Consider the following 24,486-nt stretch of genomic DNA (forward strand, 5'->3'; position numbering starts at 1 on the left):
GTAGGGGGAAGCAATATATTCGATACCTCATCCAGAAACGCACCCTCTCGAAACCTGGCGAGCAAGCTACACCGCGATGCAGAGCGCCTCTCTTGCAGAGTCTGCCACTTGAGTTTGTTAAGCATCTCCGTAACGCTATCACGCTTACCAAATAACCCTGTGACGAAACGCGCCGCTCTTCTTTGGTTCTTCTCTATCTCCTCCGTCAACCCGATCTGGTACGGTTCCCACACTGATGCGCAATACTCAAGTATAGGTCGAACGAGTGTTTTGTAAGCCACCTCTTTTGTTGATGGACTACATTTTCTAAGGACTCTCCCAATGAATCTCAACCTGGTACCCGCCTTACCAACAATTAATTTTATGTGATCATTCCACTTCAAATCGTTCCGCACGCATACTCCCAGATATTTTACAGAAGTAACTGCTACCAGTGTTTGTTCTGCTATCATATAATCATACAATAAAGGATCCTTCTTTCTATGTATTCGCAAGACATTACATTTGTCTATGTTAAGGGTCAGTTGCTACTCCCTGCACCAAGTGCCTATCCGCTGCAGATCTTCCTGCATTTCGCTACAATTTTCTAATGCTGCAACTTCTCTGTATACTACAGCATCATCCGCGAAAAGCCGCATGGAACTTCCGACACTATCTACTAGGTCATTTATATATATTGTGAAAAGCAATGGTCCCATAACACTCGCCTGTGTCACGCCAGAGGTTACTTTAACGTCTGTAGACGTCTCTCCATTGAGAACAACATGCTGTGTTCTGTTTGCTAAAAACTCTTCAATCCAGCCACACAGCTGGTCTGATATTCCATAGGCTCTTACTTTGTTTATCAGGCGACAGTGCGGAACTGTATCGAACGCCTTCCGGAAGTCAAGAAAAATAGCATCTACCTGGGAGCCTGTATCTAATATTTTCTGGGTCTCATGAACAAATAAAGCGAGTTGGGTCTCACACGATCGCTGTTTCCGGAATCCATGTTGATTCCTACATAGTAGATTCTGGGTTTCCAAAAACGACATGATACTCGAGCAAAAAACATGTTCTAAAATTCTACAACAGATAGACGTCAGAGATATAGATCTATAGTTTTGCGCATCTGCTCGACGACCCTTCTTGAAGACTGGGACTACCTGTGCTCTTTTCCAATCATTTGGAACCTTCCGTTCCTCTAGAGACTTGCGGTACACGGCTGTTAGAAGGGGGGCAAGTTCTTTCGCGTACTCTGTGTAGAATCGAATTGGTATCCCGCCAGGTCCAGTGGACTTTCCTCTGTTGAGTGATTCCAGTTGCTTTTCTATTCCTGAAGTCGCTGTCTCTTCCGTGGCTATGGAAGCAACAAGTCTAAGGGTATAAAAACTTTTCGACGATACATCTGTGTAAATAACAAGCTGCTGAAGGATACTGTCAGAAGTCAAGAACTGGGCGCCGTTAGGTTACTGTGAATGAACAGTAAAGTTTCTGCCACAACCAAAGTATGTGATTCGTCAATTACAATTTGACTCTCGTGCATGTTAACTATTAACCACAGACTTTTCTCCGCAAATTTCAAGGTAGTTTCGTGGGACTCCAGTATGTGGGTAAGTAGAGACGTCATGCTGTTATTAAGGTCTAGTGGCCAAATCTTCTGGGTAGTGGGGCTCGTATCAGTGGAGTAACGGGTTTAACCATTTTCTCTTGCGTGCCAAATGGAGGCTGTCGACAGTTCTAAAAACAATTTCGTAAGTGTAAATGCGTGGGAAGTGGATCTGGGCCCTCCAATTAATGTCTCCTTCGCTGACGGTGGCGTAATCACGGCTTAGACAGAACCCTCCCGCGCCGAACCTCACCTACACGAGCTGCGCCCTCTCTTCCCTCCAGCCTTCGAACTGACTCTTACCTAAGAGAAAATTATAATGGATACGTGTTTACTTTCAGAATCCGAAATTCCTGTACTCCCGATAGACATACTTACATACGAAAAATCTAATCCCAGGTAAGTCACTTTCTATGATTCAATTACTAACCGGTTTCACCCTTCAAAGGTCATCTTTAAATGCTCTGGGTGGCATTTACTAAACAAGTATTCACGCTTTGTTATGATAACTATATATGACGGTAGTATCTGTTCCAGAAATAACAGTTACCGTCAATGACCATGCAGCTTTGCTAGAAATGAAATGATAATTAAATGAACACCCTAGCTGCAAGCAGGCGTTGATATACTTCATTGGGGACATGTTGAAAATGTGTGCCCCGACCGGGACTCGAACCCAGGATCTCTGCTTACATGGCAGACGCTCTATACATCTGAGCCACCGCGGGCACAGAGGATAGTGCGTCTGCAGGGACTTATCCCTTGCACGCTCCCCGTGAGATGTTGGGAATGTGGATCTCACGGGGAGCGTGCAAGGGATAAGTCCCTGCAGACGCACTATCCTCTGTGCCCGCGGTGGCTCAGATGGATAGAGCGTCTGCCATGTAAGCAGGAGATCCCGGGTTCGAGTCCCGGTCGGGGCACACATTTTCAACATGTCCCCAATGAAGTATATCAACGCCTGCTTGCAGCTAGGGTGTCCATTTAATTATCATTTCACTTTGTTATGATTGTATAATAAAAAGTGACTGAGTCAAAAATAAAACAATACTTTACAATAAGTCAGTCATCGTGTCCGCAAACGGAATGTCTTTTTTTCGCAATCCCTGATTTTGGAACTACCATTTCGTTCCTCTGTGAGCTGAAAGGGACGGATTGAGGAAGGTCACGAAGGAGGGGCAGGGTGAGAGGGGCCACCTCGCGTGAGGACTGTGGGAAACAACGAAGTGGCAAGCGTTGAGAGAGAGAGAGAGAGAGAGGACGAGGTCGAACATAGAATATTGGTAAGCTTCAGACCACAGACGATACGATGACAAAGGGAGAAATAGGGAAATCCGTGAGAAACTTTCGCACTTTTATACTTTTACATAACGACGGTATTTGGAATAAATCTAGTCGTCGGCATAAGGGTAATTTTGGGAATGAAGAGAAAACATCTTTCTGCTGGTTTGCTACCAAGTATTCAGTCAAGTGGCAGAAATGTTCTGCTATTTCGTCTACAAGTATCTTGCTTACTAGGCGACGGTTACATAACTCCTCTGGGAGGTAAGAAACATGGTGTCAACCTGAGTGACATGCGTACTGCCAATTTACCAACCGAATAAAATACTTCCAGATTGAACTGTTCTGAGGTCCACGATCACATCTGTGAAAATTGTAAATCAGTAAAACAGAGCTGACTGCCGATATTTCTTAGAACCGAGCGAATTGCGTGAGGGCATAAACATGTGACCACATTAACACAAAGTAATCACTTAACATCGACCAATCTGACAAAGTGCTGCGGGAATTTCTCACTTGTGCCACGCGGGGAATGCTTCGCAATATGGACCTGATGGCTTGTTCCTCTGATAAGAGGAGATTGCTCCCGGTATTTTTTCGAGGAACCGGCGCATTCCACTCGAACTTGATGGCTTAACGCGTCACATATCACTCGAGAGATCTCGACAGGGGTGACGTACAGCTGTCCACTCCGCGGTTTCACGCAACGGCCGGCAGCTGACAGCTTTGAGCATCCTCCGAGGAAGGAGAGAACATAAGGGCAAAGCAGAAGTGGAACTTGCCACCAACAACGTCCCGTCGTGTCTCTCACGTCGCTGTGGAGAGAGCTTTTCTTATGCATACGGCTGAGACTCTTTACACAGAATCTTTGCGACAACAATATCCAGGCACGGAAAAGAAGAGAATAGAAGCTTTTATAATGTTCTAATCATTGATAAGATTTGCTGATGACGCTGCTATTCTTCGTTGAAGCGTGGAAGATTTACGGGACATGTTGAAAGAAATGAACAGTCTAATAAACACACAATACGGACTGTGTTGTTGTTGTTGTTGTTGTTGTGGTCTTCAGTCCTGAGACTGGTTTGATGCAGCTCTCCGTGATACTCTATCCTGTGCAAGCTGCTTCATCTCCCAGTACATACTGCAGCCTACATCCTTCTGAATCTGCTTAGTGTACTCATCTCTTGGTCTCCCTCTACGATTTTTACCCTCCACGCTGCCCTCCAGTACTAAATTGGTGATCCCTTGATGGCTCAGAAAACGTCCTACCAACTGATCCCTTCTTCTAGTCAAGTTGTGCCACAAACTCCTCTTCTCCCCAATTCTATTCAATACCTCCTCATTAGTTATGTGATCTACCCATCTAATATACAGCATTCTTCTGTAGCACCACATTTCGAAAGCTTCTATTCTCTTCTTGTCTAAACTATTTATCACCCACGTTTCACTTCCATACATGGACTGTGAGTAAACTGAAAAACGAATAAAACTATGAGCAGCAGCAGGAATGAAATTAGCAAATAAACTCAGCATCAAAATAGTGGCCAAGTTGTAGGTGAAGAGAAGGAACTGTACTACCTCGCAATCAAAATAACGCATTGCAGACGAAGCAAGGATGATATCAGAAACAGACTAGCACAGGCAAAGGGGGCGTTCCTTGTAATAACAAACCTATTACAATCAGACATTGGAGTTAATTTGAGAAATAATTTTTCTTTTTTTTTTTTTTGAGAACGTAGGTCTGGTCCACAGCATTGCACAAAAGTGAATCATGGTCTTTGGCAAAATCGGAGAGGAATAGAATCGAAGTGTTTGAGATTTAGTGTTTAAAAAAAAATGCTGAAAATTAGATTTGTGAGGTTGGAAATGAGGTTGTCCTCCAAGAAACGGCGACGAAAAGAATGTTTAACACCTAGGATTATCTTCTTTGGCACTAGATGGAGTCGTAGAGGGCAAAATTGCAGTGGTAGAAGGAGAATTGAATGTATCCAAATAATAATAGAAGACGTTGGGTGCAAGAGCTACTCTGAGATAAGAGAACAAAAAAACACTCGAGCTTAAATGAATAGATCGGGTAACTAATGAAGATATACTAGGCTGAATCAAGGACAAAAGAGCTTTATGAGACCCCCTGAATAAAAGAGGGCAGATATGATACGACTCTTCCTGACTTATCAAGGAATAAATAATCTCTGAGACCAAAGCTTGAATACAGTAAGCGTGTTCAAATGGATGTTTTTTGCAGTAGTTGGGCACGGATGATGAGACTTTTGCGGGATAGACTAGCATTTGTAACTGCAAACCAAATATTGCAGTTCAGCACTGTATTAATATTCATAGGAAGTAACACGCTGAAAAACATACCTACATTTTACAGTGAAAAATGAAGGGTACTCCATTACCATTATCGTATGGCCCTCCCTCTCTATTCTATTTGCGATTGGTGCACATGAAGAAAGACAGGCGGTAAGCCCTCGAATGTGCACGTATTTCTCTGATTTCTCCGTCATAGTCACTTCGCAAAACGTTTGTATCAGGAAGTAATATGCTGCTTAGTTCAAACTGGATCTTGCGTTATCTCGTGCCTCTTTTGTAGCGTCTGCTACAGGAAATGGGGGAACATATTCACGACGCTGTCGTGCTTACGGAACGAAACAGTTACGAGACGAACAGCCCTTTTTTCAGATTCCTCTATCTTTTTTAATTCTCTAACTATTAATTCTAGCTGATTAGGGCCCCAGAATAATGAGCAACATTGAGGAATTGGACGAACGAGAATTTGTAAATTACGTATTTCTTTTGTGGATGAATCACATTTACTTAGAAATCTTCCAATGAATATCAGTCTGGTGCCAGCGTTCACTATACGTTACAAATGGTTTTGTGTTGTAGTTCCACTTTAAATTGCTTCGAACGCAACCTGTTAGATATTTTACGATTATTTTGATCGATGATCGATTGTCAATCGTCTAATAGGATAATAATGCGGTTTTCCGTCTGTACATGCGCAATACGTTACATTTTAAGAGCTCTGTGCCTCAAAGCTTGTAAATAGGTCATAATTCGCCGCCGGAGCCTTATTATACAACCAGTTTCGGTCCATAGATCATCATCAGGTAGCGGAAAATATTTACAACAGCTTACAAGGCGATATAAGTTCAGTAGTGTCAAATAATATAAAATCCACGATCCGTTTCTTTTGTTTATGTTGAAGGGTGGGGGTCAGGTTTAATCCCACAATTCTATGTGGATGTTCTTGAACTTTGCTAACAATTTTCTTGCTTTGCCAGTTTAAACGCTGGTGAAATTCTCTTTGAAACTGGTCCATAACACTTGTGCTAACAATGTAACAATAATCGTAGCTTGATGGGCGAGGAATTGTATCCGGTGTTTCCCCGTAATCTCAATGGAATATGCATGTTCTAACAAATCAAAGGAATGAATGTGTAAGTTCGAGTTACGTTATGTGTTGAGATGTATAATTTGGGTGGTACCGAGTAAAATAAAGGCATATGCATTATTTTTCACAATGACAGATTACGTAAGTGATGTGGCTACGAAGACCGTGGCAGCTGCGGCCGCATATAAAAATGAAAATCTTCATGCACTGCGGCGCGGTGTTCAAGACTTAGCAAAACCATTGCACCACAGACCGGTAAGAAAAGCGAGAACTAGGTTAATAAAGTGCAGAATGACTGCTTAGCATTTGTTAATTAAAAAGTAACAATGGAAAAAAATCAGAATTTAAATAATTGTTATCCACTACAACGAAACATTAGACAGTTTACAATGAGTCGCTTCTTTCACTCCTTTGAAAGAACCTTCCTTCACCGTATACAGTAGCCAATACTTGGCGTCGTTCGTAACCACTCACAGAATGTTATGTACCAGGGATACTCCGATCAGCTGCAAAATAAACGATATCAGGATTTGGTCAAGACATAAGGTTACAATCTGTAGACCCACTAACCCGTCGCACTTGTGACAATAAAAATAAAAATATATAATCCTCCTACCCACATAATTAAAATAGTTCAAACGTTAATAATTATATTAATGATAAATATATTAATAGGTTCAGAGCTTTAAGGAAACACAGCACGCTAGTGAACAACCAAATAATACTTCGTAAAATGAGTAACAAGAGCAGGAGAACGTAGCTTTAAACAATATTATCCTAGCTCATAGTGTCAATCTTAATTGCAATTGGCACAGAAAACGGAAACAAAATAACGCCACATAAAGTAAGTACCATGAGGAGCTCCACTTAACTTTCGAGCCCCCAAAACAACATGATATAGCATATAACCTGCCACTTATATTTAATAACGTCAACACATACTTGTTTAAATTTAAATCTAATGTAACACTTCCTGGAACCCCTGTGGTTCAGAGTTTTAGATACGTTTAATACAGGAAGTGCCACATTAAATGTCCCATTCACGTATCACAACCACAGCGGCAACAAGCTCCATCGACAATGACCCCAGCGCCTATTTAGTTGCGTCTATAATGATTCCAAGCAAGTCGGAATACAGCTGGCGGCGATCCGATCTAGTTCAATTGCTCAAGCCGAAACAGTAGTAGTCTGGAAACGAACCCTCGGGTTACACTGGCAGTCCAAGTCCATAAGCTGTGGGGAACCGGCCCATCTGAAACGCAGTGTACAATTAATAAGTCGACAATAAATGAAATAAATGACAGCGTTAGCTACCAATTGCATTCTATATTTCATTAAGCGGAGTACAGCATCTATCCACGACACATTCCCTCCTGCAAATTCGAGTATTCTCAAACAGATGCGCCACGGTTTCGTTGCGAAACTTGGTTTGGAATATCCACGGCGCCGAGCGCTACTCCGAATGCCACGGCAGATGAAGCCCGCTGCCAAGTACCGTCGTGAAGAGTGAAGCACCTGTGCCGGCCCGGTCCATACCGTCGCTCACACAGCTAACTCCCGCACTCTGATTACTTGCTGTCAGCTCAGCCCCTTCCTCTTCGCAGGCTCGCAGCCGACTCGACTCGCGGCCGCTCCGGCCCGTCTCCTCGGCTTCGCCACACATGGAGGCCCCACCGCACGGAGCCACAGAACGCACCGTTCGTGTGTGCCACCTTGCTTGTGTTCACACAGTTTTAACATTTTCCGACGTACGTCTAACGGGCTTGCGATTATTTCGTGAGTCGCCACGAGTGAAACTCAACATTGTTTTTCAATGAATCTAATCTGCAACTGCTGAGCATCTGATAAAAAGTCGAGTTCATCTATCTGTCTCCCGACTGGCGGCACATAAAAGCGTGTGCAACTAACGATTTATTCAATATACAATTACTACACTGCTGTCGAGGACGATTATTTTTCGACAGCACTAGCCAGACTGCAATCTAATCAGTTTCCTTTCCAGGAAACTGATTAGATTGCAGTCAGGGTAGTGCTGTCGAAAAATAATCGTCCCCGATATTTCCATATCAGAACATGAATCGGGCGATGTGACGGATGTGCGTCCACGCCCTAGACGTCAACGAATTTAAAGCCGGTCACACACTTTAATTTTTGAGCAACGCGTACATCTTTTCCGACATTTTATAGAAAGGAGGGAAGAATAGAATTTAACCTACAGTCGACGATAATGTCATCAAACGGTGGCGGGACGTGAACCTAAACAGCAACCCTCTCGCATACGAGTCTTGTGCAACATGTTGCTCGGCCGTGCGGGGTAGCTGCGCGGTCTCGGACGCCTTGTCACGGTCCGTCGGAGGTTCGAGTCCTCTCTCGGGCACAGATGAGTGTAAAATTATAAAGAACGTAGCAACCAGTCGCGGAAACACAATTTATTTATCTTGTTCCAGATCGATTTCGACTGATATCAGTCATCATCGGTGTATTTTTCTAACCGATACATGCCAATGACAGTACTTCTACTTACGGCATCTATCGGTGAGAACGATGCACATATGACGACTGATATCAGTCGAAATCGATGTGCAACAAGATAAATAAATTATGTTTCCCCGACTGGTTCCTACGTTCTATATAATTTTATATTTCACGGTCGCTGCACAGAAAGGGAACCTTATTGAGCCCAACATTCAAAAATGGATGAGTGTGTTGTCCTTAGTATAAGTTAGATTAAGTAGTGTGCAAGTTTGGTCCCGTAGGACTTAACACAAATTTCGAATTTCCATGGTGCTCGCGTCATTTTGTATGGAGAGCGTCATGATCTCAGCTAGCACACAGTAGAAAATTTTTAAGCATGGAACCTCAGCTGACACAATAAAAATTATGAGCCTCTATGCACATATCATTTGCCGCAAAGCTCGTTTCGTTATCTTGAACCTTTCACACATTAAATGATGGTGTGTTACATGTTATGCTACTCTGTTTGTATGTGAGATGTTCAGAGGCTGCTAACTGTTTGCAATGGTATCGGACGCGTTCATTTACTTCTTTCTTATCAAAAGTATCCAGAGACCCCCTACGTAATGTGAAATTGACCGCTAGATGTCATGAGAAGCCGGCCGGGGTGGCCGAGCGGTTCTAGTGCTACAGTCTGGAACCGCGCGACCGCTACGGTCGCGGGTTCGAATCCTGCCTCGGTCATGGATGTGTGTGATGTCCTTAGGTTAGTTAGTTTTAATTAGTTCTAAGTTCTAAAGGACAGAGTTCTAGGGGACTGATGACCTCAGAAGCTAAGTTCGATAGTGCTCAGAGCCATTTGAACTTTTTTGCCGTGAGAGGCGAACCCGCCAGTATAAAAGAAGGCACGGAATACTGTCAGTAGAAAAGCAGTAACAACGGAATTAGTCGTCAAGAGAGCTATTAATTGGATTTCGCCTGAGTGACAAATCCCTCAGGAACATTTCAAGTTACCAAAGTCGACTGTTACTGATGTGACCGTGAAGTAGAGAGGCGAAGCAACTACCACAGCCAAACCAAGACGCGGCAGAGCTCGTGTACGCATAGCCAGGCATCGTCAAGCATTCAGTAGAATGGTCGTAAATAACAGCATGAAATGAGCAGAAGGAAACACTACTGCGTTCGAAAGTGCTACTAGTAGTCCAGCTAGCACAATGATTCTGGCTAGAGAGTTAAAAAGAATGGGATAAGAAGGTCGAGCAGTTTCTCATAGCCCATACATTTCTGCAGTCAATGTTACGCTACGCTTGAGGTGGTGTAAGGAGCGATGCCACAATGAATGACTGAAAACGTGTGACCTGGCCTGATGAAAGACGATATACCCTTTTGGTTTGGGTTTGGCGAATGTCTGGAGAGCGGTACCTGCCATCATTGTTGTTGTTGTGGTCTTCAGTCCTGAGACTGGTTTGATGCAGCTCTCCATGCTACTCTATCCTGTGCAGGCTTCTTCATCTCCCAGTATCTACTGCAACCTACATCCTTCTGAATCTGCTTAGTGTATTCATCTCTTGGTCTCCCTCTACGATTTTTACCCTCCACACTGCCCTCCAATGCTAAATTTGTGATCCCTTGATGCCTCAAAACATGTCCTACCAACCGATCCCTTCTTCTAGTCAAATTGTGCCACAAACTTCTCTTCTCCCCAATCCTATTCAATACCTCCTCATTAGTTACGTGATCTACCCACCTTATCTTCAGCATTCTTCTGTAGCACCAAATTTCGAAAGCTTCTATTTTCTTCTTGTCCAAACTAGTTATCGTCCATGTTTCACTTCCATACATGGCTACACTCCATACAAATACTTTCAGAAACGACTTCCTGACACTTAAATCTAAACTCGATGTTAACAAATTCCTCTTCTTGAGAAACGCATTCCTTGCCATTGCCAGTCTACATTTTATATCCTCTCTACTTCGACCATCATCGGTTATTTTACTCCCCAAATAGCAAAACTCCTTTACTACCTTAAGTGTCTCATTTCCTAATCTAATTCCCTCAGCATCACCCGACTTCATTTGACTACATTCCATTATCCTCGTTTTGCTTTTGTTGATGTTCATCTTATATCCTCCTTTCAAGACACTGTCCATTCCGTTCAACTGCTCTTCCAAGTCCTTTGCTGTCTCTGACAGAATTACAATGTCATCGGCGAACCTCAAAGTTTTTACTTCTTCTCCATGAATTTTAATACCTACTCCGAATTTTTCTTTTGTTCCCTTTACTGCTTGCTCAATATACAGATTGAATAACATCGGGGAGAGGCTACAACCCTGTCTTACTCCTTTCCCAACCACTGCTTCCCTTTCATGCCCCTCGACAGCCTTTCGCTGCCTGTATTTTACCCCTGCCACCTTCAGAATTTGAAAGAGAGTATTCCAGTTAACATTGTCAAAAGCTTTCTCTAAGCCTACAAATGCTAGAAACGTAGGTTTGCCTTTTCTTAATCTTTCTTCTAAGATACGTCGTAAGGTCAGTATTGCCTCACGCGTTCCAACATTTCTACGGAATCCAAACTGATCTTCCCCGAGGTCGGCTTCTACCAGTTTTTCCATTCGTCTGTAAAGAATTCGCGTTAGTATTTTGCAGCTGTGACTTATTAAACTGATAGTTCGGTAATTTTCACATCTGTCAACACCTGCTTTCTTTGCGATTGGAATTATTATATTCTTCTTGAAGCCTGAGGATATTTCGCCTTTCTCATACATCGTGCTCACCAGATGGTAGAGTTTTGTCATGACTGGCTCTCCCGAGGCCATCAGTAGTTCAAATGGAATGTTGTCTACTCCCGGGGCCTTGTTTTGACTCAGGTCTTTCAGTGCTCTGTCAAACTCTTCACGCAGTATCTTATCTCCCATTTCGTCTTCATCTACATCCTTTTCCATTTCCATAATATTGTCCTCAAGTACATCGCCCTTGTATAAACCCTCTATATACTCCTTCCATCTTTCTGCCTTCCCTGCTTTGCTTAGAACTGGGTTGCCATCTGAGCTCTTGATATTCATACAAGTGGTTCTCTTATCTCCAAAGGTCTCTTTAATTTTCCTGTAGGCAGTATCTATCTTACCCCTAGTGAGATAAGCCTCTACATCCTTACATTTGTCCTCTAGCCATCCGTGCTTAGCCATTTTGCACTTCCTATCGATATCATTTTTGAGACGTTTGTATTCCTTTTTGCCTGCTTCATTTACTGCATTTTTATATTTTCTCCTTTCATCAATTAAATTCAATATTTCTTCTGTTACCCAAGGATTTCTATCAGCCCTCGCCTTTTTACCTACTTCATCCTCTGCTGCCTTCACTACTTCATCCCTCAGAGCTACCCATTCTTCTTCTACTGTATTTCTTTCCCCCATTCCTGTCAATTGTTCCCTTATGCTCTCCCTGAAACTCTCTACAACCTCTGGTTCTTTCAGTTTATCCAGGTCCCATCTCCTTAAATTCCCACCTTTTTGCAGTTTCTTCAGTTTCAATCTGCAGTTCATAACCAATAAATTGTGGTCAGAATCCACATCTGCCCCCAGGAAATGTCTTACAATTTAAAACCTGGTTCCTAAATCTCTGTCTTACATTGATATAATCTATCTGATACCTTTTAGTATCTCCAGGATTCTTCCAGGTATACAACCTTCTTTTATGATTCTTGAACCAAGTGTTGGCTATGATTAAGTTATGCTCTGTACAAAATTCTACAAGGCGGCTTCCTCTTTCATTCCTTCCCCCCAATCCATATTCACCTACTATGTTTCCTTCTCTCCCTTTTCCTACTGACGAATTCCAGTCACCCATGACTATTAAATTTTCGTCTCCCTTCACTACCTTAATAATTTCTTTTATCTCGTCATACATTTCATCTATTTCTTCATCATCTGCAGAGGTAGTTGGCATATAAACTTGTACTACTGTAGTAGGCATGGGCTTTGTGTCTATCTTGGCCACAATAATGCTTTCACTATGCTGTTTGTAGTAGCTAACCCGCACTCCTATTTTTTTTTATTCATTATTAAACCTACTCCAGCATTACCCCATTTGATTTTGTATTTATGACCCTGTATTCACCTGACCAAAAGTCTTGTTCCTCCTGCCACCGAACTTCACTAATTCCCACTATATCTAACTTTAACCTATCCATTTCCCTTTTTAAATTTTCTAACCTACCTGCCCGATTAAGGGATCTGACATTCCACGCTCCGATCCGTAGAACGCCAGTTTTCTTTCTCCTGATAACGTCCCGTCTCCGGCCATCCTCATTTAGGTTTTCCGTGATTTCCCTAAATCGCTTCAGGCAAATGCCGGGATGGTTCCTTTGAAAGGGCACGGCCGATTTCCTTCCCCATCCTTCCCTCACCCGAGCTTGCGCTCCGTCTCTAATGACCTCGTTGTCGACGGGACGTTAAGCACTAATCTCCTCCTCCTCCTCCTGATAACGACGTCCTCCTGAGTAGTCCCCGCCCGGAGATCCGAATGGGGGACTATTTTACCTCCGGAATATTTTACCCAAGAGGACGCCATCATCATTTAATCATACAGTAGAGCTGCATGTCCTCGGGAAAAATTACGGCTGTAGTTTCCCCTTGCTTTCAGCCGTTCGCAGTACCAGCACAGCAAGGCCGTTTTGGTTATTGTTACAAGGCCAGATCAGTCAATCATCCAGACTGTTTCCCCTGCAACTACTGAAAAGGCTGCTGCCCCTCTTCAGGAACCACATGTTTGTCTGGCCTCTCAACAGATACCCCTCCGTTGTGGTTGCACCTACGGTACGGCCATCTGTATCGCTGAGGCACGCAAGCCTCCCCACCAAGGGCAAGGTCCATGGTTCATGGGGGGGCCCTGCCATCATATGTAGTGCAAACAGTGAAGGAAGACGCGGTGTTACGGTATTGGGGTGGTTTTCGTGGTTAGGGTGTGACACCCTTATTGCGCTTAAAATAACACTAAATCTGAAAGGATAGGGATACATTTTACAGCACTGTGTACTGTGCAATAGAGGAAGAGTTCGGAGATGAGGGATTGCTTGTATTGCGGTACCACGGGCGTCACAGTTGGCAGGGGAAATGCAAGTTTCTGTGAGATGCCGATAGCAGTGGTGTGGGATCTGCGGAACCAGTGGTGCGCGCCTGCCAAGCCTCCGGCAACTCTGCACTACCGCCGCGATACAGGCCGACCGCCGGCAACCACTCACCCCAGTTGCACTTGGAGCCTCTTCACTACATTCGACGTCGCCAACAACACCTAGTTGCGGCTCTGACACCATTGTTCGTGCTTCAGTTCAAAGAACCTCATCCTTGCTGACCTGGAGCTGCAATATTTGTAACGAGTGTTTGCTCGCTTGGAGAAATACAAGTTAAGTAAATCCTCAGATTATTGTGTTAACTTGTTCGCTGAATATTTCTGCTCCTGTGTGTAACGCCGGAAATGCATATCCTCCTATTTGCATCTATCGTACTATAAATTTGTTTTCCTTATTTTTGTTACCTGAATATATGACATTTCTGTGTCTTTACATATTGTAATTGTTTTACTATATATATATATATATATATATATATATATATATATATATATATATATATATATGCATTTATGTCGATGTATAATTGGTTCGTTTCGTAAATATTATTTTTATTTTTACGCTGGGTCTTGCCTAGGGAAAACTGCTATCGAACGATTACATCGATAGGTCGTGTGAAGAATCAAAGTGTGTGGGATCTTTGGTAGTGTTAACTCTGCCGCGTGGAGCGCGGGCAGAGCAGAGGGAGTCTGGCTGGGGTGGTGCAGTGGAGCAGGTGTGTTGTGTGAAGCTCCCGGGAGTTGCCGCGCTTTCGGGGTTTGGCATCATGTAATTGCGCTCGACTTGCGATGATAGTTTCTCACATGGTGTCGTGGACGGGAAGCATTAGCTGGCGCACATCAAGAGCCCGTTTCGTCTGGTGTCCGTGTCGAGAAGAAGGCGCGCCAACATCCAGCTTCTGCAACAGCGACGGCCGACAATGAGTGACTGTCGCCACCTCCTCGATCGACGGCTTCAAACCTTCAATCAACCAACAAGGAAGACTGGAAGCACGTAAAGTTTTAGAACTGTATGGCAGACCTTAGCTTTTCAAACTTTTAAAATTGTTGCATCACAAAATTACAGCGACTTAGCATGAACGTTTGTTGCTCATTGTCCCAATTGCATTACCAAGCAGGGTCCCTTCCTTTTCCGGAATGAACCCGAGTGTCGTTGAAATTCAAACGTCAGCACCATTCGTTTTCACTGCTTTAATTTCAAAGTTCAGTTAAGGTATTCATAGCTGGCTACAATATTCAGATTACACAAGCACAAATTAAGAGTGCGAGTTTTGTTACCGTATTTTAGCTTACCTGTGACTGCAGCTCAGCTTGGTACGTACTAAATTTTACTACTGTTAATTGTTCAGAATCATTTAATTCAAGTTCAAAATTAAATCCTTTATTTCTAAATTGCGTAGATTCAAGTTGCTTTTGAAATGATTGTTGAGGTAGTCCACGACTAACCGTATTTTAGCGAATTTCGATGTGCTTCAGAAAGAAAGCTCACTATTAACTTCAGTCACTAAATTAACTTTCGATTTTCCTGTTTTATTAATTCTTTTGCTAAATTAAGTCAGAGTGTAGCGAAATTTATTACTTCTGACAAACATTCAGTTTTCTCACTACACGTGTCAACCTTCGGTTGCCACGCTTCTAGTGCTAATTATATGTGTAATAACCTTTCTTTTTCAGTTACTATAGTAATTGTCCATAGGACTGGCGATCGTAATTTCCCCCAAATCTCAAATATCTAATTACCGCTAGTTAATTGTTAACGTAACGGCCGCACATTTACTTTCTTTATTAACTTTACCCCTTTTCAAAATTAATTGCCACCAGTTTCATTTGCATTTTTCCTTTCATTTAGATGTAACCCTTTCCTCCCTCTTTACCGACAAATTAACTTCGGTGACGATTGATTTTCCCAAATTCCCATTAGGTACACGCGGTTTAATTTTTCACTGACATTAAGGTCGATAAGTGAGGGGGAGGTTACATGTGCAGCTTTCCTACGACGACAGTTGCCGCACTACTCCGTAGCCCACCTCTCCTTACCATTGCGTGCGAAATCGTACACAAAATGTATCAGCGTGACAAGGCACCTTGTCATAAAGCAGGACATTTGAGGCAATGGTTTGTAGGAAATAGTATTCCTGAAATCGACTGCACCGGCCGCTGTGGACGAGCGGTTTTACGCGCTTCAGTTCGAATCCTGCCTGGGGCATTGTTCAAATGGCTCTGAGCACTATGGGACTCAACACCTGAGGTCATCAGTCCCCTAGAACTTTCAACTACTTAAACCTAACTAACACACATCCATGCCCGAAGCAGGATTCGAACCTGCGACCGTAGCAGTCGCGCGGTTCCGGACTGAAGTGCCTAGAACCGCTCGGCCACCACGGGCGGCTCCTGGGGCATGCATGTGTGTGATGTCCTTAGGTTAGTTAGGTAGTTCTAAGTCTAGGGGACTGATGACCTCAGATGTTAAGTCCCATAGTGCCTAGAGCCATTTGAGCCATTTTTTGAAAATGGACTGGCCCGTCCAAAGTCACAACCTGAACCAAATGGAACACACTTGGGATGAGTTAGAATCTCGAAGTGGCTCCAGACGCCAGCGTCCAACATCACACTACCTTCTCTAGTTTCGGCTCTCCAACAAGACTGGCCTACCATTCCTTCACAGACAGTCAAGACACTTCACTGAAAGTGTCCCAGCAGAGTTGAAGCTGCGATGAAAGGGAAGGAAGGACGGACACCGTACTAACGTTCACTAAGAGGCGTGGGGTACTTTTATGGTTCAAATGGCTCTGAGCACTATGGGACTCAACATCTGAGGTCATCAGTCCCCTAGAACTTGGAACTACTTAAACCTAACTAACCTAAGGAGATCACACACATCGATGCTCGAGGCAGGATTCGAACCTGCGACCGTAGCAGCCGCGCGGCCCCGGACTGAAGCGCCTAGAACCGCTCGGCCACAGCGGCCGGCTTACTTTTTATGTAATACAGGGTGATTCAAAAAGAATACCACAACTTTAGAAATGTGTATTTAATGAAAGAAACATAATATAACCTTCTGTTGTACATCATTACAAAGAGTATTTAAAAAGGTTTTTTTTTTCACTCAAAAACAAGTTCAGAGGTGTTCAATATGGCCCCCTCCAGACACTCGAGCAATATCAACCCGATACTCCAACTCGTTCCACACTCTCTGTAGCATATCAGGCGTAACAGTTTGGATAGCTGCTGTTATTTCTCGTTTCAAATCATCAATGGTGGCTGGGAGAGGTGGCCGAAACACCATATCCTTAACATACCCCCATAAGAAAAAATCGCAGGGGGTAAGATCAGGGCTTCTTGGAGGCCAGTGATGAAGTTCTCTGTCACGGGCTGCCTGGCGGCCGATCCATCGCCTCGGTTAGTTGACGTTCAGGTTTCATAACTAACCTTTTTCGTAGGACTCTCCATACAGTTGATTGTGGAATTTGCAGCTCTCTGCTAGCTCTGCGAGTCGATTTTCCTGGGCTGCGAACAAACGTTTGCTGGATGCGTGCTACATTTTCATCACTCGTTCTCGGCCGTCCAGAACTTTTCCCTCTGCACAAACACCCATTCTCTGTAAACTGTTTATACGAACGTTTAATACACCACCTATCAGGAGGTTTAACACCATACTTCGTTCGAAATGCACGCTGAACAACTGTCGTCGATTCACTTCTGCCGTACTCAATAACACAAAAAGCTTTCTGTTGAGCGGTCGCCATCTTAGCATCAACTGACGCTGACGCCTAGTCAGCAGCGCCTCAAGCGAACAAATGTACAACTAAATGAAACTTTATAGCTCCCTTAATTCGCCGACAGATAGTGCTTAGCTCTGCCTTTTGTCGTTGCAGAGTTTTAAATTCCTAAAGTTGTGGTATTCTTTTTGAATCACCCTGTAGTATACATGACACGCGAAATATTCCGCGTGTTTATCTATCTTTTCTTTTTCCACGTAACCTACATCACGTTATACGAATACACGGTCCGAGGCGGCAGGAGTGTGTGGCAGTGCGCAGCTGTGGCGGAAAGTGGTCCAGCGCCATCTCTCCCCTGCTCGCCTAATGGACGCGCCCAAGCAGCGGTGTCTGTGTAGAAAGCGTATCGAGTGCGGGCGGCAGTGAGAGGCAGCCAGCCAGCCAGCCGGGCAGACACTGGCGGGCCGCAGTAATTGCGGGCTGCGGCGCTCCGCGGGCCGGCCGTGACCCAGTGAGGCGCGGGCCGCGGCAAAAACGCCGCCAATTACCGGCACGGCACCCGCCGCAGCCGGCCACAGGCCCGCCGCCCAGGGTGTGATGTGACGTGACGCGCCGTCGCCGCAAATATCCGGGAGCCGAGCTGTCTGTCAGCTGCTGGCGGGCCTCGCGCGCCGGGGAGGACACCGTGTTACCGTGCACTAGAGATGGGCAAAACTGTTCTTTTCAGAGATCGGATCAGAACTGTTCACTCCCTGAAATGAATTAGCTCTTTTTCATGACTCACCACTCATTTACAATAGAAAATAAATGGAAGGCACATTGCCCTTTAAACTTGGTTTATTCCAGTACTATACCTGTATTTTGATCTTATTTGATCCTATTTTGAAGTAACACAGATAATGAGTAAGAATTTTGTATTGTTTATTGAAATTTCCACGATATGACAAAGTTTTTGATTATTGATTTATTTTGCACTATCGTGGTTTTTTGGGTGATCGGAAAATGTTGTAACTTGAGATTTACATTAACAATATATTTGGCTATAATGTATTAAAATTTCATTAACCTCATACAAATACATCGCAAGCCATATATTTTTAAAGTGAACGTTTCCTTTCGAAGACGCCTAAAATCGCAAAATCCGTACCAGAATAAGAAAAAAATATATAAATTTGACTGTAAAACGAAAGTGCTGCATATAGCCTTACGCAGAATAAAACAAGGAAAATATTGGTGTATCACATTTTGCGATCGTTTATCGGTTCGCTCGTAATTAAAGCGTAAATTCGAGTGTCCATAATAAAAATCCTATAGTAAGAGGAATCATCAGGAACCTAATCTAATCAGTTTAAACAAATAAAAATAAAATAAAAACAATTTATGTATACATAACATAATAAAGTAATATACATAGCGGTATTACTACGAAGAACAATATCCAGTAGAGACGAACTCCGATGCAGAAGCACTGCGTCGAGCAGGTCGAGCCGCGAGCTGTATTACTGCGTGAGCTGAGACCGCAGAGACCAGAGTGACACCTGAGTCGCTTTGCTCGACGCTCTGGCTGGAGTCGAGACGGTGGGGTGAGCGTTGAGCGGGCGAGTTCCGAGGGTGGGGGGGAGCGGTGAACTCACCCGCTCCGAGACAAATCGTCCATTCCTTTGCGAGCAGGTTGTTGCAAGTAGTTCCTATGTTATCCGCTAGGTGGCTCTCTGTCCTGTTGCTCGCATCAACTGCCCAGAGGGCGGGACGTGCGACTGAAACGGTCGCCGACAGAGTGCGATGCGAAGCTAAGCTGCGCCAGACACTGCACGCAGCAGACGACGCACAGAGACGGCACGGCATATGTGAAACACAAAATCCAATGGGGCACTGCACAATGCAGGCAGCCAAGGTAGAAGCAGGGCAGAGGCCGGCGCTGGCTGTGTTGTGTGGCGTGCACTGTGCTGTGACCAGCAGAGGCGCTGCTGATATGCTCCGTCTCTCTCTCTCTCTCTCTCTCTCTCTGCCGTGGGAAACGTTTGGAGCTACCGATCTCTTTTTCTGAATCACTGATTGTTCACTCCTTTGAAAGATTCGACTCTATGAATGAGTTCAAGAGCGGATCCCCCATCTCTACCGTGCACCACACGCCTTGGCGTACTCGCTGCGAATTATGTAGGCTTCTTTTTGTGGCCGTAGGCCTACTGTCGCACTGTCACGAAATACAAATTTATCATCGCGAATCTGTGGGGTGACCATTTTCACAGCAACTATACAGGATGTCCCAAGAGAAATGGCCAGTATCAGAGATACTGTCGGAAGGATCATTCGAAGCAAAAAAAATCTAGTAAACATGGGCTCTAAAATGCATACTTTAAGAGCTATGGGCACTTTTTCATCTTCAATACTGTGAAACAAATTCTACTACACGTTTTTTGCTCTTCACCTTTTGGGAGAAGGTAGTATGGACCATTTCAACAAAAAAAAGGAAAGTCCCCAAGTCTGAGATTCCCAACATTATTACGGACATTACCACTGTGTGAGATCAGATGTAGAGAAGAGGTATCATCCAGAACCCTGAACAATGTTTGGTATCTATCTAAACATTAAACTGTCAAAATTAACAGTTCTGTTTTTAAAGTGAGAAATCAAGTATAATAGTTGAAACAACTGAAACGCACGTTTCAAGATTTTAAACATGGCTGAAACAGCAACTGTTGAAAATTTTCACAGTAAATGATAACAGCCAAGCAGTTGCAGGATAAAGATTTATTTAAATCCTTGACCACGGTTTCGGTATATCTAAATATACCTTCATCAGAAGCGAAAATACACTAAAATCACATCCTGCAGTGGAGATACATAAAACAATCAAGCCAAATGCGTCGTCAGTAGTTAAAACATCTCCACTGCAGGATGTGATTTTAGTGTATTTTTGCTGTATGTCTGCTAAACATGCAGATATTAAGTGCTATGAGCATTTTTTCAGTACAAGTGGTGCGGTTAACATTAGCAAAGATGAACTGGAATGCACTGTATAAATATTCGTTTCACAAATGAAACTTGTTTTCATTGCTGCAACAGTATCAATCCAGTAAGCCTTTCCCCCTTACCTACTAACTAATAAATATTTTAGGCAAATCCCCTTATGTGTCCTATGGAACCCATCTGGGTCACCATCACCGCCTACGCAAATCAGCGGCCCGTTATTTATGCAAATTATACGATCTGTGCGTTGACATCCAATACCACATACCCCCACAAACATACCAATAAACTGTCCGATCCCTCATACGCAAATCAGTGATTTCGTTCCAAAGACGGACAAACAAGCCATTAAGCAGGTGGAAAAAATGGCTCTGAGCATTATGGGACTTAACATCTATGGTCATCAGTCCCCTAGAACTTAGAACTACTTAAACCTAACTAACCTAAGGACATCACACAACACCCAGTCATCAGGAGGCAGAGAAAATCCCTGTCCCCGCCGGGAATCGAACCCGGGCGTGGGAAGCGAGAACACTACCGCACGGCCACGAGCTGCGGACTTAAGCAGGTGGACAAAATGTTTTGGCTCGTCAGTGTATTTGGCTCATCAGTGTTTATTCTTTAAGAGACCGTTTTTGCATCTATAAAATTTAGCGAAATGGAGTTAAGAGGTTTTCACAGCCTGCCATCGATATGGGAAATCTACTGACTTATCCTGACTGTGCCAGTAAATGAAACTTGGACGGGTTCATCTCGGCGAGTGTGCGGCCTCCCAGCCCCTCGACCGTCTTCGGTAAGCGAGTAACGTGTCGCAGTGCCTGCTGTGCTGGACAGGGGAGGCAAGTGGTCACACCGTGGTGGTCTGCCGAGTGGAGAACCAGTCGGCAGAGGGGGTGGTACCAGCGACAATGGCGTGGGGGCAAGCGGCCCGCCCCAGTGTAATGTCAAGGCCACGCGGGCAGGGGCTACTCGCTGCTCCCTACCTCCCCCACAAAGGAACAGCCGGCAGCTTTAATCACCTCCCGGATCAATACGCGCACCCCCGCCCTCCCCCCCCTCCCCCTCATCTCCAGGGCCGGGCCTTTATCCGCCACTTCCGCCGTTTCCGCAGGCGGAAATTAAGCCCTAACCTGCTTGGCCCCTGTGACAATGGCCGCTTTTCCATATCCTCTTCTCTTCCTTCCAGTCGGTCAATAAAGATATTTAAAAGTCCTTTGAATGCCTTCTTCACAAGCACAATATTGCTGCACCAATGTCTACACTCTGGAAACAAGTGTGAAGTGCACGGTAGAGGGTACTTCCCACTATATCATTTACTAGGGATTCTTCCCGTTCGACGCACGTACAGATCGCGGGAATGACTGCATAAACACCGCTTTGCACGTTGTGTACTTAGTCTAATCTTGAATCTTGTCAATACGTAGAGTGCAGCAGAATATTCCTAAATTCCTCATCGAAAACTTGTTTTTGAAAATCTTTAAGTACGCTTTCGCGAGACAGTTGACGACTGTCTTCGACTGTAGACTAGTTCCAGTTTTTCAGCATCTTCGTACGCTCCCGTATGGGCAGAGCCTGTGACCTTCTCTGTATACTTCAATATTCCGTGATAGTCCTATTTAGTATGGGTCCCACACATATGAGCAATATTCTGGGATGAATGGCACGGCTGTTATGTAGACTCAAGCCAAATATTGTCAATTTCATTTGGCTTAGTTAACCACTCTACAGTTCAAATTACTACTCTATCTATGCGTCACAAACACAGCAAATTGGCTGTATTTTAGTGTACAGCAGTTAAGAAGCAGGTACTTGAACAATGACATCTGTACGTAAACACTATTTGTTTTGCACATGTTCAATTGTGGCTATTGGTTTATCGCGAAACATTTCCAGGAATTGATGAATAAAATAGTGTTGTACCAGTATGGTGTTTATGAAGATGATGTCCAAGACACGATCTTTAAGAAAATTTTCTTTAGTTCGATGTCCGTCATTCCGAAACGATTACAAATGGAAAGGATTTATCACACAGCTCTGAAACACCGTTCGACGTCATAAACAAGTCCTAGTTGTGACAAAGTTTTGGGCGTCCACTGCTCATCACAGAAGGTGGAGGTGAGGTGGTTGCTCGATCTGTAAAGCTGGATACGGAGCAATTCTGTGGCAGATCTGAGGACAGGCTACAACGCTTGTGTTTCGGAACACAGCGTCCAGCGAACATTTTGAACATAAGGCTCCGTAGCAGACGACCCTACCTGTTGCCTCGTTGACGCACCAAACATCGTCAGTTGTGGCTGAATGGGGCAAAAAGATTGGATCGTGGATCAATGAAAATATGTCTAAAAAGGAGAACCAAATATCTGATAAAAGAGAAGTGGTTGGACCTTTTCAAGTGGTACCGCTGATCTAGCAAGACGCACTCTTCCTACATTTTACATTAAGGGGGTATAGTAAGTGAAATAATTCCAGAATGAGATTTTCACTCTGCAGCGGAGTGCGCGCTGATATGAAACTTCCTGGCAGATCAAAACTGTGTGCCCGACCGAGACTCGAACTCGGGACCTTTGCCTGGTCATTTTATGCATTTATGAAAGCATTAAAATATCTCAGTCATTATTTTCATTTCCTGATGCCAATTTCTACGTACTGGGCCACTAACGTCGAGTACCTTATTTTTTCACGTAGGCGCCATCACAGAGAAAGCTATAACCAAATCTACTTCATGTAATTAAAATTAACAAACCAGTGTACTACTAATAAATATACATGCATTCGAACCCTAAGGTTTCAACTCCTGACACAAAAAGAGATCATGTTCATACATTGTTTTTGCTATGTTGTGGAATAACGTATCTGCCCTATAACGTAATTTCAATAAAACGAATTAATTATAATCAATTATTTAGCACGCTGAAGTGTTGGGTGTAATGTGTGTGTGTTAAGGGGACCACACCGTGGGTCAGGTCGAAAATAATCGATTTTCGGTTTTCATCATATTCCGATGGATTAAGGTTTTATTTAAGCGCTCTGAAACGGATTTTGCTGAAAAAAAATTTTTTCGAGCATTTAAAGAGCATTTCCCTACAACGTTGTTTATGTGCCACGCCCAATTTTCTGTCACCCACTGTCAACCCACGCACTCTCAACTTTAGCAAAATAGAATGTGTAAGCCATGTTCAAAAACGTTTGAGAACAAGGCTGAGAAAACTAACTGTTGATATGTGAGTAAAAAATTAAGAAGACGGAAAATTGTTGACCGGACAGGGTCAGTTAACTAAAACTGAAACAGAAAACTTGCAGGTATTCTATGGGCAGGCAATTAGGAGAAACAAAGAGAATAAATAAAGAGAATTGTTTGGGCCATATTCTTCCGAAGTCCTCTACTGCTGATAAGCCATGGCATGGATTGTGTCCATCAGGAGAAAATTCGTGATGCAAATACAATAGGGCTCAGGCAACTGGAGAATCTTATTCTCACCAGCATTCTCTTACTGCTGCTGTTATTACAGCAATTAAATCTATTTTCAGAGACTTGGCTCATCCTGACCTAAGGAAATGTCTGCATGGGCAGACACAGAACCCAAATGAATGTTTCAACAGCATAATTTGGAACCGCCTTCCTAAAACTGTATCTGTAGGCATGCATACAATGAAACTAGGGAGTTCATGATGCTGTTATTACATTCAGTTGTGGTAATATTGGAAAGTATTGGGTACTGAAAAAGCTGGAAATTTATCCTGGTGAAAATATGATCACTGGGCTGCAACAATGCGATAAAATGAGGACAGCCGATGCAGACAGCTCTGCATCTAATATGGCCAAGAAAGCAAGACAAACATCTAGGAAGGTGGAAAAGAAGCTGGAAGACCTGCTAGAGGCCAAAGAAGGGCCATCATATGCAGCAGGGCAGTTTTAATTACCTGTAAGTGACAAATTTCTAAAGTT

The 24,486-nt window shown here is 43.7% G+C and overlaps 1 protein-coding gene and 1 non-coding gene across 2 annotated transcripts in view; one reads left to right on the forward strand and one right to left on the reverse strand.

Moving 5' to 3' along the window:
• LOC126176068 (uncharacterized) overlaps positions 1–24,486 on the reverse strand; it is a 951,488-nt gene that overhangs the window by 398,247 nt on the left and 528,755 nt on the right. The gene's annotated exons all lie outside the window — the stretch shown is intronic.
• Positions 2,437–2,511, forward strand: Trnat-ugu (transfer RNA threonine (anticodon UGU)). Its single transcript has one exon. It is a non-coding gene; the product is annotated as a tRNA-Thr (tRNA).

The sequence above is a fragment of the Schistocerca cancellata genome, chromosome 3 (genome assembly GCF_023864275.1).
Source record: "Schistocerca cancellata isolate TAMUIC-IGC-003103 chromosome 3, iqSchCanc2.1, whole genome shotgun sequence".
NCBI lineage: Eukaryota > Metazoa > Arthropoda > Insecta > Orthoptera > Acrididae > Schistocerca > Schistocerca cancellata.